Here is a 14,657-nt window from a genome sequence, read left to right on the forward strand (position 1 = left end):
TCATGAAAATGTTCAACTTTTTTGAAGCCGAGATCTTTTCATGAAAATTTTCAACTTTTTGAAACCGAAATCTTTTCATGAAAATTTTCAACTTTTTTGAAGCCGAAATCTTTTCATGAAAATGGTCAACTTTTTTGAAGCCGAAATCTTTTCATGAAAATTTTCAACTTTTTGAAACCAAAATCTTTTCATGAAAATGTTCAACTTTTTTGAAGCCGAGATCTTTTCATGAAAATTTTCAACTTTTTGAAACCGAAATCTGTTCATGAAAATTTTCAACTTTTTGAAGCCGAAATCTTTTCATGAAAATTTTCAACTTTTTTGAAGCCGAGATCTTTTCATGAAAATTTTCAACTTTTTGAATCCGAAATCTTTTCATGAAAATGGTCAACTTTTTTGAAGCAGAAATCTTTTCATGAAAATCTTAGACTTTTTTGAAGTCGAAATCTTTTCATGTAAATTTTCAACTTTTTTGAAGCAGACATCATTTCATGAAAATGTTCAACTTTTTTGAAGCCGAAATCTTTTCATGAAAATGTTCAAGTTTTTTGAAGCCGAAATCTTTTCATGAAAATGTTCCATTTTTTTGAAGCCGAAATACTTCATAAAAATTTTCAACTTTTTTGAAGCCGAAATCTTTTCATGAAAATTTTCAACTTTTTGAAGCCGAAATCTTTTCATGAAAATTTTCAACTTTTTGAAGCCGAAATCTTTTCATGAAAATTTTCAACTTTTTTGAAGCAGAAATCTTTTCATGAAAATCTTAGACTTTTTTGAAGTCGAAATCTTTTCATGTAAATTTTCAACTTTTTTGAAGCCGAAATCTTTTCATGAAAATGTTCAAGTTTTTTGAAGCCGAAATCTTTTCATGAAAATGTTCCATTTTTTTGAAGCCGAAATACTTCATGAAAATCTTAAACTTTTTTGAAGTCGAAATCTTTTCATGAAAATTTTCAACTTTTTTGAAGCCGAAATCTTTTCATGAAAATTGTCAACTTTTTTGAAGCCGAAATCTTTTCATGAAAATTTTCAACTTTTTGAAGCCGAAATCTTTTCATGAAAATTTTCAACTTTTTTGAAGCCGAAATCTTTTCATGAAAATGGTCAACTTTTTTGAAGCCGAAATCTTTTCATGAAAATTTTAAACTTTTTTGAAGCAGAAATCTTTTCATGAAAATGTTCAACTTTTTTGATGCCGAAATCTTTTCATGAAAATGTTAGACTTTTTTGAAGCCGAAATACTTCATGAAAATTTTCAACTTTTTTGAAATCTAAATCTTTTCATGAAAATTTTCAACTTTTTTGAAGCCGAAATCTTTTCATGAAAATGTTCAACTTTTTTGAAGCCGAGATCTTTTCATGAAAATTTTCAACTTTTTGAAACCGAAATCTTTTCATGAAAATTTTCAACTTTTTTGAAGCCGAAATCTTTTCATGAAAATGGTCAACTTTTTTGAAGCAGAAATCTTTTCATGAAAATCTTAGACTTTTTTGAAGTCGAAATCTTTTCATGAAAATGTTCAACTTTTTAGAAGCCGAAATCTTTTCATGAAAATCTTCGACTTTTTTGAAGCCGAAATACTTCATAAAAATTTTCAACTTTTTTGAAGTCGAAATCTTTTCATGAAAATTTTCAACTTTTTTGAAGCCGAAATCTTTTCATGAAAATGGTCAACTTTTTTGAAGCCGAAATCTTTTCATGAAAATTTTCAACTTTTTGAAACCGAAATCTTTTCATGAAAATTTTCAACTTTTTTGAAGCCGAAATCTTTTCATGAAAATGGTCAACTTTTTTGAAGCAGAAATCTTTTCATGAAAATTTTCAACTTTTTTGAAGCAGAAATCATTTCATGAAAATGTTCAACTTTTTAGAAGCCGAAATCTTTTCATGAAAATCTTCGACTTTTTTGAAGCCGAAATACTTCATAAAAATTTTCAACTTTTTTGAAGTCGAAATCTTTTCATGAAAATTTTCAACTTTTTTGAAGCCGAAATCTTTTCATGAAAATGGTCAACTTTTTTGAAGCCGAAATCTTTTCATGAAAATTTTCAACTTTTTTGAAGCCAAAATCTTTTCATGAAAATGTTCAACTTTTTAGAAGCCGAGATCTTTTCATGAAAATTTTCAACTTTTTGAAACCGAAATCTTTTCATGAAAATTTCCAACTTTTTTGAAGCCGAAATCTTTTCATGAAAATTTAAAACTTTTTTGAAGCCGAAATCTTTTCATGAAAATTTAAAACTTTTTGAAGCCGAAATCTTTTCATGAAAATTTTCAACTTTTTTGAAGCAGAAATCTTTTCATGAAAATGTTCAACTTTTTTGAAGCCGAAATCTTTTCATGAAAATGTTCAACTTTTTTGAAGCCGAAATCTTTTCATGAAAATGTTCAACTTTTTTGAAGCCGAGATCTTTTCATGAAAATTTTCAACTTTTTTGAAGCCGAAATAATTTATGAAAATTTTCAACTTTTTTGAAGTCGAAATCTTTTCATGTAAATTTTCAACTTTTTTGAAGCCGAGATCTTTTCATGAAAATTTTCAACTTTTTGAAACCGAAATCTTTTCATGAAAATGTTCCATTTTTTTGCAGCCGAAATACTTCATGTAAATTTTCAACTTTTTTGAAGCCGAAATCTTTTCATGAAAATGTTCCATTTTTTTGCAGCCGAAATACTTCATGAAAATTTTCAACTTTTTTGAAGCCGAAATCTTTTCATGAAAATTTTAGACTTTTTTGAAGCCGAAATACTTCATGAAAATTTTCAACTTTTTTGAAGCCAAAATCTTTTCATGAAAATCTTCGACTTTTTTGAAGTCGAAATAGTTCATGAAAGTTTTCAACCTTTTTGAAGCTGAAATCTTTTCATGAAAATTTTCAACTTTTTGAAACCAAAATCTTTTCATGAAAATTTTCAACTTTTTTGAAGCCGAAATCTTTTCATGAAAATGTTCAACTTTTTGAAACCGAAATCTTTTCATGAAAATTTTCAACTTTTTGAAGCCGAAATCTTTTCATGAAAATTTCCAACTTTTTTGAAGCCGAAATCTTTTCATGAAAATTTAAAACTTTTTTGAAGCCGAAATCTTTTCATGAAAATTTAAAACTTTTTGAAGCCGAAATCTTTTCATGAAAATTTTCAACTTTTTTGAAGCAGAAATCTTTTCATGAAAATGTTCAACTTTTTTGAAGCCGAAATCTTTTCATGAAAATGTTCAACTTTTTTGAAGCCGAAATCTTTTCATGAAAATGTTCAACTTTTTTGAAGCCGAGATCTTTTCATGAAAATTTTCAACTTTTTTGAAGCCGAAATACTTTATGAAAATTTTCAACTTTTTTGAAGTCGAAATCTTTTCATGTAAATTTTCAACTTTTTTGAAGCCGAGATCTTTTCATGAAAATTTTCAACTTTTTGAAACCGAAATCTTTTCATGAAAATGTTCCATTTTTTTGCAGCCGAAATACTTCATGTAAATTTTCAACTTTTTTAAAGCCGAAATCTTTTCATGAAAATGTTCCATTTTTTTGCAGCCGAAATACTTCATGAAAATTTTCAACTTTTTTGAAGCCGAAATCTTTTCATGAAAATTTTAGACTTTTTTGAAGCCGAAATACTTCATGAAAATTTTCAACTTTTTTGAAGCCAAAATCTTTTCATGAAAATCTTCGACTTTTTTGAAGTCGAAATAGTTCATGAAAGTTTTCAACCTTTTTGAAGCTGAAATCTTTTCATGAAAATTTTCAACTTTTTGAAACCAAAATCTTTTCATGAAAATTTTCAACTTTTTTGAAGCCGAAATCTTTTCATGAAAATGTTCAACTTTTTGAAACCGAAATCTTTTCATGAAAATTTTCAACTTTTTGAAACCGAAATCTTTTCATGAAAATTTTCAACTTTTTGAAGCCGAAATCTTTTCATGAAAATCTTAAACTTTTTTGAAGTCGAAATCTTTTCATGAAAATTTTCAACTTTTTTGAAGCCGAAATCTTTTCATGAAAATGGTCAACTTTTTTGAAGCCGAAATCTTTTCATGAAAATTTTCAACTTATTGAAGCCGAAATATTTTCATGAAAATTTTCAACTTTTTTGAAGCAGAAATCTTTTCATGAAAATCTTAGACTTTTTTGAAGTCGAAATCTTTTCATGAAAATTTTCAACTTTTTGAAGCCGAAATCTTTTCATGAAAATTTTAAACTTTTTTGAAGCAGAAATCTTTTCATGAAAATGTTCAACTTTTTTGAAGCCGAATTCTTTTCATGAAAATGGTCAACTTTTTTGAAGCCGAAATCTTTTCATGAAAATTTTCAACTTTTTGAAGCTGAAATCTTTTCATGAAAATTTTCAACTTTTTGAAGCCGAAATCTTTTCATGAAAATTTTCAACTTTTTTGAAGCCGAAATCTTTTCATGAAAATCTTAGACTTTTTTGAAGTCGAAATCTTTTCATGTAAATTTTCAACTTTTTTGAAGCAGAAATCATTTAATGAAAATGTTCAACTTTTTTGAAGCCGAAATCTTTTCATGAAAATGTTCAAGTTTTTTGAAGCCGAAATCTTTTCATGAAAATGTTCCATTTTTTTGAAGCCGAAATACTTCATAAAAATTTTCAACTTTTTTGAAGCCGAAATCTTTTCATGAAAATGTTCAACTTTTTGAAACCAAAATCTTTTCATGAAAATTTTCAACTTTTTTGAAGCCGAAATCTTTTCATGAAAATGTTCAACTTTTTTGAAGCCGAAATCTTTTCATGAAAATTTTCAACTTTTTGAAGCCGAAATCTTTTCATGAAAATTTTCAACTTTTTTGAAGCAGAAATCTTTTCATGAAAATGTTCAACTTTTTTGAAGCCGAAATCTTTTCATGAAAATGTTCAACTTTTTTGAAGCCGAGATCTTTTCATGAAAATTTTCAACTTTTTTGAAGCCGAAATCTTTTCATGAAAATGGTCAACTTTTTTGAAGCCGAAATATTTTCATGAAAATCTTAGACTTTTTTGAAGTCGAAATCTTTTCATGTAAATTTTCAACTTTTTTGAAGCAGAAATCTTTTCATGAAAATGTTCAACTTTTTTGAAGCCGAAATCTTTTCATGAAAATGTTCCATTTTTTTTTAGCCGAAATACTTCATGAAAATTTTCAACTTTTTTGAAGCAGAAATCTATTCATGTAAATTTTCAACTTTTTTGAAGCAGAAATCTTTTCATGAAAATGTTCAACTTTTTTGAAGCCGAAATCTTTTCATGTAAATTTTCAACTTTTTTGATGCAGAAATCTTTTCATGAAAATGGTCAACTTTTTTGAAGCCGAAATCTTTTCATGAAAATTTTCAACTTTTTTGAAGCCAAAATCCTGTCATGAAAATTTTCATCTTTTTTGAAGCCGAGATCTTTTCATGAAAATTTTCAACTTTTTTGAAGCCGAAATCTTTTCATGAAAATCTTAGACTTTTTTGAAGTCGAAATCTTTTCATGAAAATGTTCAACTTTTTTGAAGCCGAATTCTTTTCATGAAAATGGTCAACTTTTTTGAAGCCGAAATCTTTTCATGAAAATTTTCAACTTTTTGAAGCTGAAATCTTTTCATGAAAATTTTCAACTTTTTGAAGCCGAAATATTTTCATGAAAATTTTCATTTTTTTGAACCAGAAATCTTTTCATGAAAATCTTAGACTTTTTTGAAGTCGAAATCTTTTCATGTAAATTTTCAACTTTTTTGAAGCAGAAATCATTTAATGAAAATGTTCAACTTTTTTGAAGCCGAAATCTTTTCATGAAAATGTTCAAGTTTTTTGAAGCCGAAATCTTTTCATGAAAATGTTCCATTTTTTTGAAGCCGAAATACTTCATAAAAATTTTCAACTTTTTTGAAGCAGAAATCTTTTCATGAAAATGTTTAACTTTTTTGAAGCCGAAATCTTTTCATGAAAATGTTCAACTTTTTGAAACCAAAATCTTTTCATGAAAATTTTCAACTTTTTTGAAGCCGAAATCTTTTCATGAAAATGTTCAACTTTTTTGAAGCCGAGATCTTTTCATGAAAATGTTCCATTTTTTTGAAGCCGAAATACTTCATAAAAAATTTCAACTTTTTTGAAGCCGAAATCTTTTCATGAAAATGTTCAACTTTTTTGAAGCCGAAATCTTTTCATGAAAATGTTCAACTTTTTTGAAGCCGAAATCTTTTCATGAAAATGTTCCATTTTTTTGAAGCCGAAATACTTCATAAAAATTTTCAACTTTTTTGAAGCCGAAATCTTTTCATGAAAATGTTCAACTTTTTTGAAGCCGAAATCTTTTCATGAAAATGTTCAACTTTTTGAAACCAAAATCTTTTCATGAAAATGTTCAACTTTTTTGAAGCCGAAATCTTTTCATGAAAATGTTCAACTTTTTTGAAGCCGAGATCTTTTCATGAAAATTTTCAACTTTTTTGAAGCCGAAATCTTTTCATGAAAATGGTCAACTTTTTTGAAGCCGAAATATTTTCATGAAAATCTTAGACTTTTTTGAAGTCGAAATCTTTTCATGTAAATTTTCAACTTTTTTGAAGCAGAAATCTTTTCATGAAAATGTTCAACTTTTTTGAAGCCGAAATCTTTTCATGAAAATGTTCCATTTTTTTGTAGCCGAAATACTTCATGAAAATTTTCAACTTTTTTGAATTCGAAATCTATTCATGTAAATTTTCAACTTTTTTGAAGCAGAAATCTTTTCATGAAAATGTTCAACTTTTTTGAAGCCGAAATCTTTTCATGAATATTTTCAACTTTTTGAAACCAAAATCTTTTCATGTAAATTTTCAACTTTTTTGATGCAGAAATCTTTTCAATAAAATGGTCAACTTTTTTGAAGCCGAAATCTTTTCATGAAAATTTTCAACTTTTTTGAAGCCGAAATCCTGTCATGAAAATTTTCAACTTTTTTGAAGCCGAGATCTTTTCATGAAAATTTTCAACTTTTTGAAACCGAAATCTTTTCATGAAAATTTTCAACTTTTTTGAAGCCGAAATCTTTTCATGAAAATGGTCAACTTTTTTGAAGCCGAAATCTTTTCATGAAAATTTTCAACTTTTTTGAAGCAGAAATCTTTTCATGAAAATGTTCAACTTTTTTGAAGCCGAAATCTTTTCATGAAAATGTTCAACTTTTTTGAAGCCGAGATCTTTTCATGAAAATTTTCAACTTTTTTGAAGCCGAAATCTTTTCATGAAAATGGTCAACTTTTTTGAAGCCAAAATATTTTCATGAAAATCTTAGACTTTTTTGAAGTCGAAATCTTTTCATGTAAATTTTCAACTTTTTTGAAGCAGAAATCTTTTCATGAAAATGTTCAACTTTTTTGAAGCCGAAATCTTTTCATGAAAATGTTCAACTTTTTTGAAGCCGAAATCTTTTCATGAATATTTTCAACTTTTTGAAACCAAAATCTTTTCATGTAAATTTTCAACTTTTTTGAAGCCGAAATCTTTTCATGAATATTTTCAACTTTTTTGAAGCCAAAATCCTGTCATGAAAATTTTCAACTTTTTTGAAGCAGAAATCTTTTCATGAAAATCTTCGACTTTTTTGAAGCCGAAATACTTGATGAAAACATTCAACTTTTTTGAAGCCGAAATCTTTTCATGAAAATGTTCAACTTTTTGGAGCCGAAATCTTTTCATGAAAATTTTCATCTTTTTTGAAGTCTAAATCTTTTCATGAAAATTTTCAAGTTTTTGAAGCCGAAATCTTTTCATGAAAATTTTCAACTTTTTGAAGCCGAAATCTTTTCATGAAAATTTTCATCTTTTTTGAAGCATAAATCTTTTCATGAAAATTTTAGACTTTTTTGAAGTCGAAAAAATTCATGGACATGTTCAACTTTTTTGAAGTCGAAATCTTTTCATTAAAATTTTCAACTTTTTTGATGCTGAAATAGTTCATGAACATTTTCAACATTTTTGAAGTGTAAATCTTTTCATGAAAATTTTCAACTTTTTTGATGCCGAAATCTTTTCATGAAAATTTTCAACTTTTTGAAGCCGAAATCTTTTCATGAAAATTTTCAACTTTTTTGATGTCGAAATAGTTCATGAAAATTTTCAACTTTTTTGAAGCCGAAATCTTTTCATGAAAATGTACGACTTTTTTGAAGCCGAAATCTTTTCATGAAAATTTTCAACATTCTTGAAGCCGAAATCTTTTCATGAAAATTTTCAACTTTTTGAAGCCGAAGTCTTTTCATGAAAATTTTCATCTTTTTTGAAGCATAAATCTTTTCATGAAAATGTTCAACTTTTTTGAAGTCGAAAAAATTCATGGACATGTTCAACTGTTTTGAAGTCTAAATCTTTTCATTAAAATTTTCAACTTTTTTGATGCCGAAATAGTTCATGAAAATTTTCAACTTTTTTGAAGCCGAAATCTTTTCATGAAAATTTTCAACTTTTTTGAAGCCGAAATACTTCATGAAAATTCCTACCTTTTTTAAAGCCATACTCCTGTCATGAAAATTTTCAACTGTTCTGAAGCTGAAATTATTTCATGAAAATTTTCAACTTTTTTGAAGCCGAAATCTTTTCATGAAAATTTTCATCTTTTTTGAAGCAGAAATCTTTTCATGAAAATCTTAGACTTTTTTGAAGTCGAAAAAATTCATGAACATTTTCAACTTTTTTGAAGTGTAAATCTTTTCATGAAAATTTTCAACTTTTTTGAAGCCGAAATCTTTTCATGAAAATTTTCAACTTTTTTAAAGCCGAAATACTTCATGAAAATTTTTACCTTTTTTGAAGCAGAAATCTTTTCATGAAAAATTTCGACTTTATTCAAACTGATATTCTACATTTTCTAACTCAAAGTGTAGTTTCAAAGTAAAAATACTGTTAGAAGGAGTGATTCAGACAAAATTAGATGAAACAGCTGTACTGGTAACAAACAATGATATTAACAGCTTTAGTGATCAAATTGAGCGTATCTTGCGAAGCTGAGCTCGAAAGTGACATGAAACATGTTTTTCAGACATAAAGTGACACTTACTGTTCAGACTACATTTTCTACCTCAAAGTGTCGTTTCAAAGTAAAAATACTGTTAGAGGGAGTGATTCAGACAAAATTAGATGAAACCGCTGTAGTGGTAACAAATGAGCGCAGTTACATGAAATGACATCAAAATCAACATTCCCTGAGCCAGACAACGCTATTAACAGCTTTAGTGATCAAATTGAGCGTATTTTGCGAAGCTGAGCTCGAAAGTGACATGACACATGTTTTTGAGACATAAAGTGACACTTACAGTGAATACCTGTCCTGACTACATTTTCTAACTGAAAGCGTCGTTTCAAAGTAAAAATACTGTTAGAAGGAGTGATTCAGACAAAATTAGATGAAACAGCTGTAGTGGTAACAAATGAGCGCAGTTACATGAAATGACATCAAAATCAACATTCCCTGAGCCAGACAACACTATTAACAGCTTTAATTGAGCGTATCTTGCGAAGCTGAGCTCGAAAGTGACATGAAACATGTTTTGAACAGTAAGTGTCACTTTATGTCTCAAAAACATGTTTCATGTCACTTTCGAGCTCAGCTTCGCAAGATACGCTCAATTTGATCACTAAAGCTGTTAATATCGTTGTTTGTTACCAGTACAGCTGTTTCATCTAATTTTGTCTGAATCACTCCTTCTAACAGTATTTTTACTTTGAAACGACGCTTTCAGTTAGAAAATGTAGTCAGGACAGGTATTCACTGTAAGTGTCACTTTATGTCTCAAAAACATGTTTCATATCACTTTCGAGCTCAGCTTCGCAAGATACGCTCAATTTGATCACTAAAGCTGTTAATAGCGTTGTCTGGCTCAGGGAATGTTGATTTTGATGTCATTTCATGTAACTGTGCTCATTTGTTACCAGTACAGCTGTTTTATCTAATATTGCCTGAATCACTCCTTCTAACAGTATTTTTACTTTGAAACGGCACTTTGAGTTAGAAAATGTAGTCTGAACAGTAAGTGTCATTTTATGTCTCAAAAACATGTTTCATGTCACTTTCGAGCTCAGCTTCGCAAGATACGCTCAATTTGATCACTAAAGCTGTTAATATCGTTGTTTGTTACCAGTACAGCTGTTTCATCTAATTTTGTCTGAATTACGCCTTCTAACAGTATTTTTACTTTGAAACGACACTTTGAGTGAGAAAATGTAGTCTGAAAAGTAAGTGTCACTTTATGTCCCAAAAACATGTTTCATGTCACTTTCGAGCTCAGCTTCGCAAGATACGCTCAATTTGATCACTAAAGCTGTTAATAGCGTTTTCTGGCTCAGGGAATGTTGATTTTGATGTCATTTCATGTAACTGCGCTCATTTCTTACCAGTACAGCTGTTTCATCTAATTTTGTCTGAATCACTCCTTCTAACAGTATTTTTACTTTGAAACGACACTTTGAGTTAGAAAATGTAGTCAGGACAGGTATTCACTGTAAGTGTCACTTTATGTCTCAAAAACATGTTTCATATCACTTTCGAGCTCAGCTTCGCAAGATACGCTCAATTTGATCACTAAAGCTGTTAATAGCGTTGTCTGGCTCAGGGAATGTTGATTTTGATGTCATTTCATGTAACTGTGCTCATTTGTTACCAGTACAGCTGTTTTATCTAATATTGCCTGAATCACTCCTTCTAACAGTATTTTTACTTTGAAACGGCACTTTGAGTTAGAAAATGTAGTCTGAACAGTAAGTGTCATTTTATGTCTCAAAAACATGTTTCATGTCACTTTCGAGCTCAGCTTCGCAAGATACGCTCAATTTGATCACTAAAGCTGTTAATATCGTTGTTTGTTACCAGTACAGCTGTTTCATCTAATTTTGTCTGAATTACGCCTTCTAACAGTATTTTTACTTTGAAACGACACTTTGAGTGAGAAAATGTAGTCTGAAAAGTAAGTGTCACTTTATGTCCCAAAAACATGTTTCATGTCACTTTCGAGCTCAGCTTCGCAAGATACGCTCAATTTGATCACTAAAGCTGTTAATAGCGTTTTCTGGCTCAGGGAATGTTGATTTTGATGTCATTTCATGTAACTGCGCTCATTTCTTACCAGTACAGCTGTTTCATCTAATTTTGTCTGAATCACTCCTTCTAACAGTATTTTTACTTTGAAACGACACTTTGAGTTAGAAAATGTAGTCAGGACAGGTATTCACTGTAAGTGTCACTTTATGTCTCAAAAACATGTTTCATATCACTTTCGAGCTCAGCTTCGCAAGATACGCTCAATTTGATCACTAAAGCTGTTAATAGCGTTGTCTGGCTCAGGGAATGTTGATTTTGATGTCATTTCATGTATCTGCGCTCATTTGTTACCAGTGCTGCTGTTTCATCTAATTTTGTCTGAATCACTCCTTCTAACAGTATTTTTACTTTGAAACGACACTTTGAGTTAGAAAATGTAGTCAGAACAGGTATTCATTGTAAGTGTCACTTTATGTCTGAAAAACATGTTTCATGTCACTTTCGAGCTCAGCTTCGCAAGATACGCTCAATTTGATCACTAAAGCTGTTAATAGCGTTGTCTGGCTCAGGGAATGTTGATTTTGATGTCATTTCATGTAACTGCGCTCATTTCTTACCAGTACAGCTGTTTTATCTAATATTGCCTGAATCACTCCTTCTAACAGTATTTTTACTTTGAAACGGCACTTTGAGTTAGAAAATGTAGTCTGAACAGTAAGTGTCATTTTATGTCTCAAAAACATGTTTCATGTCACTTTCGAGCTCAGCTTCGCAAGATACGCTCAATTTGATCACTAAAGCTGTTAATATCGTTGTTTGTTACCAGTACAGCTGTTTCATCTAATTTTGTCTGAATTACGCCTTCTAACAGTATTTTTACTTTGAAACGACACTTTGAGTGAGAAAATGTAGTCTGAAAAGTAAGTGTCACTTTATGTCCCAAAAACATGTTTCATGTCACTTTCGAGCTCAGCTTCGCAAGATACGCTCAATTTGATCACTAAAGCTGTTAATAGCGTTTTCTAGCTCAGGGAATGTTGATTTTGATGTCATTTCATGTAACTGCGCTCATTTCTTACCAGTACAGCTGTTTCATCTAATTTTGTCTGAATCACTCCTTCTAACAGTATTTTTACTTTGAAACGACACTTTGAGTTAGAAAATGTAGTCAGGACAGGTATTCACTCTAAGTGTCACTTTATGTCTCAAAAACATGTTTCATATCACTTTCGAGCTCAGCTTCGCAAGATACGCTCAATTTGATCACTAAAGCTGTTAATAGCGTTGTCTGGCTCAGGGAATGTTGATTTTGATGTCATTTCATGTATCTGCGCTCATTTGTTACCAGTGCTGCTGTTTCATCTAATTTTGTCTGAATCACTCCTTCTAACAGTATTTTTACTTTGAAACGACACTTTGAGTTAGAAAATGTAGTCAGAACAGGTATTCATTGTAAGTGTCACTTTATGTCTGAAAAACATGTTTCATGTCACTTTCGAGCTCAGCTTCGCAAGATACGCTCAATTTGATCACTAAAGCTGTTAATAGCGTTGTCTAGCTCAGGGAATGTTGATTTTGATGTCATTTCATGTAACTGCGCTCATTTGTTACCAGTACAGCTGTTTCATCTAATATTGTCTGAATCACTCCTTCTAACAGTATTTTTACTTTGAAACGGCACTTTGAGTTAGAAAATGTAGTCTGAACAGTAAGTGTCATTTTATGTCTCAAAAACATGTTTCATGTCACTTTCGAGCTCAGCTTCGCAAGATACGCTCAATTTGATCACTAAAGCTGTTAATAGCGTTGTCTGGCTCAGGGAATGTTGATTTTGATGTCATTTCATGTAACTGCGCTCATTTGTTACCAGTACAGCTGTTTCATCTAATTTTTCTGAATCACGCCTTCTAACAGTATTTTTACTTTGAAACGACACTTTGAGTGAGAAAATGTAGTCTGAAAAGTAAGTGTCACTTTATGTCCCAAAAACATGTTTCATGTCACTTTCGAGCTCAGCTTCGCAAGATACGCTCAATTTGATCACTAAAGCTGTTAATAGCGTTTTCTGGCTCAGGGAATGTTGATTTTGATGTCATTTCATGTAACTGCGCTCATTTCTTACCAGTACAGCTGTTTCATCTAATTTTGTCTGAATCACTCCTTCTAACAGTATTTTTACTTTGAAACGACACTTTGAGTTAGAAAATGTAGAATATCAGTTTGAATAAAGTTGAAAATTTACATATAAAGATTTCAGCTTTAAAAAAGTTGAAAACTTTCATGAAGTATTTCGACTTCAAAAAAGTTGAAAATTTTCAATAAGTATTTCGGCTTCAAAAAAGTTGAAAATTTTCATGAAAAGATTTAGGCTTCAAAAAAGTCGAAAATTTTCATGAAAAGATTTCTGTTTCAAAAAAGTCGAAGATTTTCATAAAAAGATTTCTGCTTCAAAAAAGTCGAAGATTTTCATGAAAAGATTTCTGCTTCAAAAAAGTCGAAGATTTTCATGAAAAGATTTCGGCTTCAAAAAAGTCAAAAATTTTCATGAAGTATTTTGGTTTCAAAAAAGTTGAAAATTTACATGAAAAGATTTCAGCTTCAAAAAAGTTGAAAATTTTCATGAAAAGATTTCTGCTTGAAAATTTTCATGAAAAGATTTCTGCTTCAACAAAGTTGAAAATTTTCATGAAAAGATTTCTGCTTCAACAAAGTTAAAAATTTTCATAAAAAGATTTAGCCTTCAAAAAAGTTGAAAATTTTCATAAAAAGATTTCGGCTTCAAAAAAGTTGAACATTTTCATAAAGTATTTCTGCTTCAAAAAAGTTGAAGATTTTCATGAAAAGATTTCGGCTTCAACAAAGTTGAAAATTTTCATGACAGGATTTTGGCTTTAAAAAAGGTAAAAAATTTCATGAAGTATTTCCGCGTCAAAAAATTTGAAAATTTCAGGCTTTTTAAAAAGTTGAAAATTTTCATTAAGTATTTCTGCTTCAAAAAAGTTGAAAATTTTCATGAAGTATTTTGGTTTCAAAAAAGTTGAAAATTTACATGAAAAGATTTCAGCTTCAAAAAAGTTGAAAATTTTCATGAAAAGATTTCTGCTTGAAAATTTCCATGAAAAGATTTCTGCTTCAACAAAGTTGAAAATTTTCATGAAAAGATTTCTGCTTCAACAAAGTTAAAAATTTTCATAAAAAGATTTAGCCTTCAAAAAAGTTGAACATTTTCATAAAGTATTTCTGCTTCAAAAAAGTTGAAAATTTTCATGAAAAGATTTCGGCTTCAACAAAGTTGAAAATTTTCATGACAGGATTTTGGCTTTAAAAAAGGTAAAAAATTTCATGAAGTATTTCCGCGTCAAAAAATTTGAAAATTTCAGGCTTTTTAAAAAGTTGAAAATTTTCATTAAGTATTTCTGCTTCAAAAAAGTTGAAAATTTTCAGGAAAAGATTTCGGCTTCAAAAAAGTTGAACATTTTCAAAAAGTATTTCTGCTTCAAAAAAGTTGAAGATTTTCATGAAAAGATTTCGGATTCAACAAAGTTGAAAATTTTCATGACAGGATTTTGGCTTTAAAAAAGGTAAAAAATTTCATGAAGTATTTCAGCTACAAAAAATTTGAAAATTTTGATGAAAAGATTTCTGCTTCAAAAAAGTTCAAAAT

Source organism: Labrus bergylta, chromosome 21, assembly GCF_963930695.1.
Source record: "Labrus bergylta chromosome 21, fLabBer1.1, whole genome shotgun sequence".
Taxonomy (NCBI): Eukaryota; Metazoa; Chordata; class Actinopteri; order Labriformes; family Labridae; genus Labrus; species Labrus bergylta.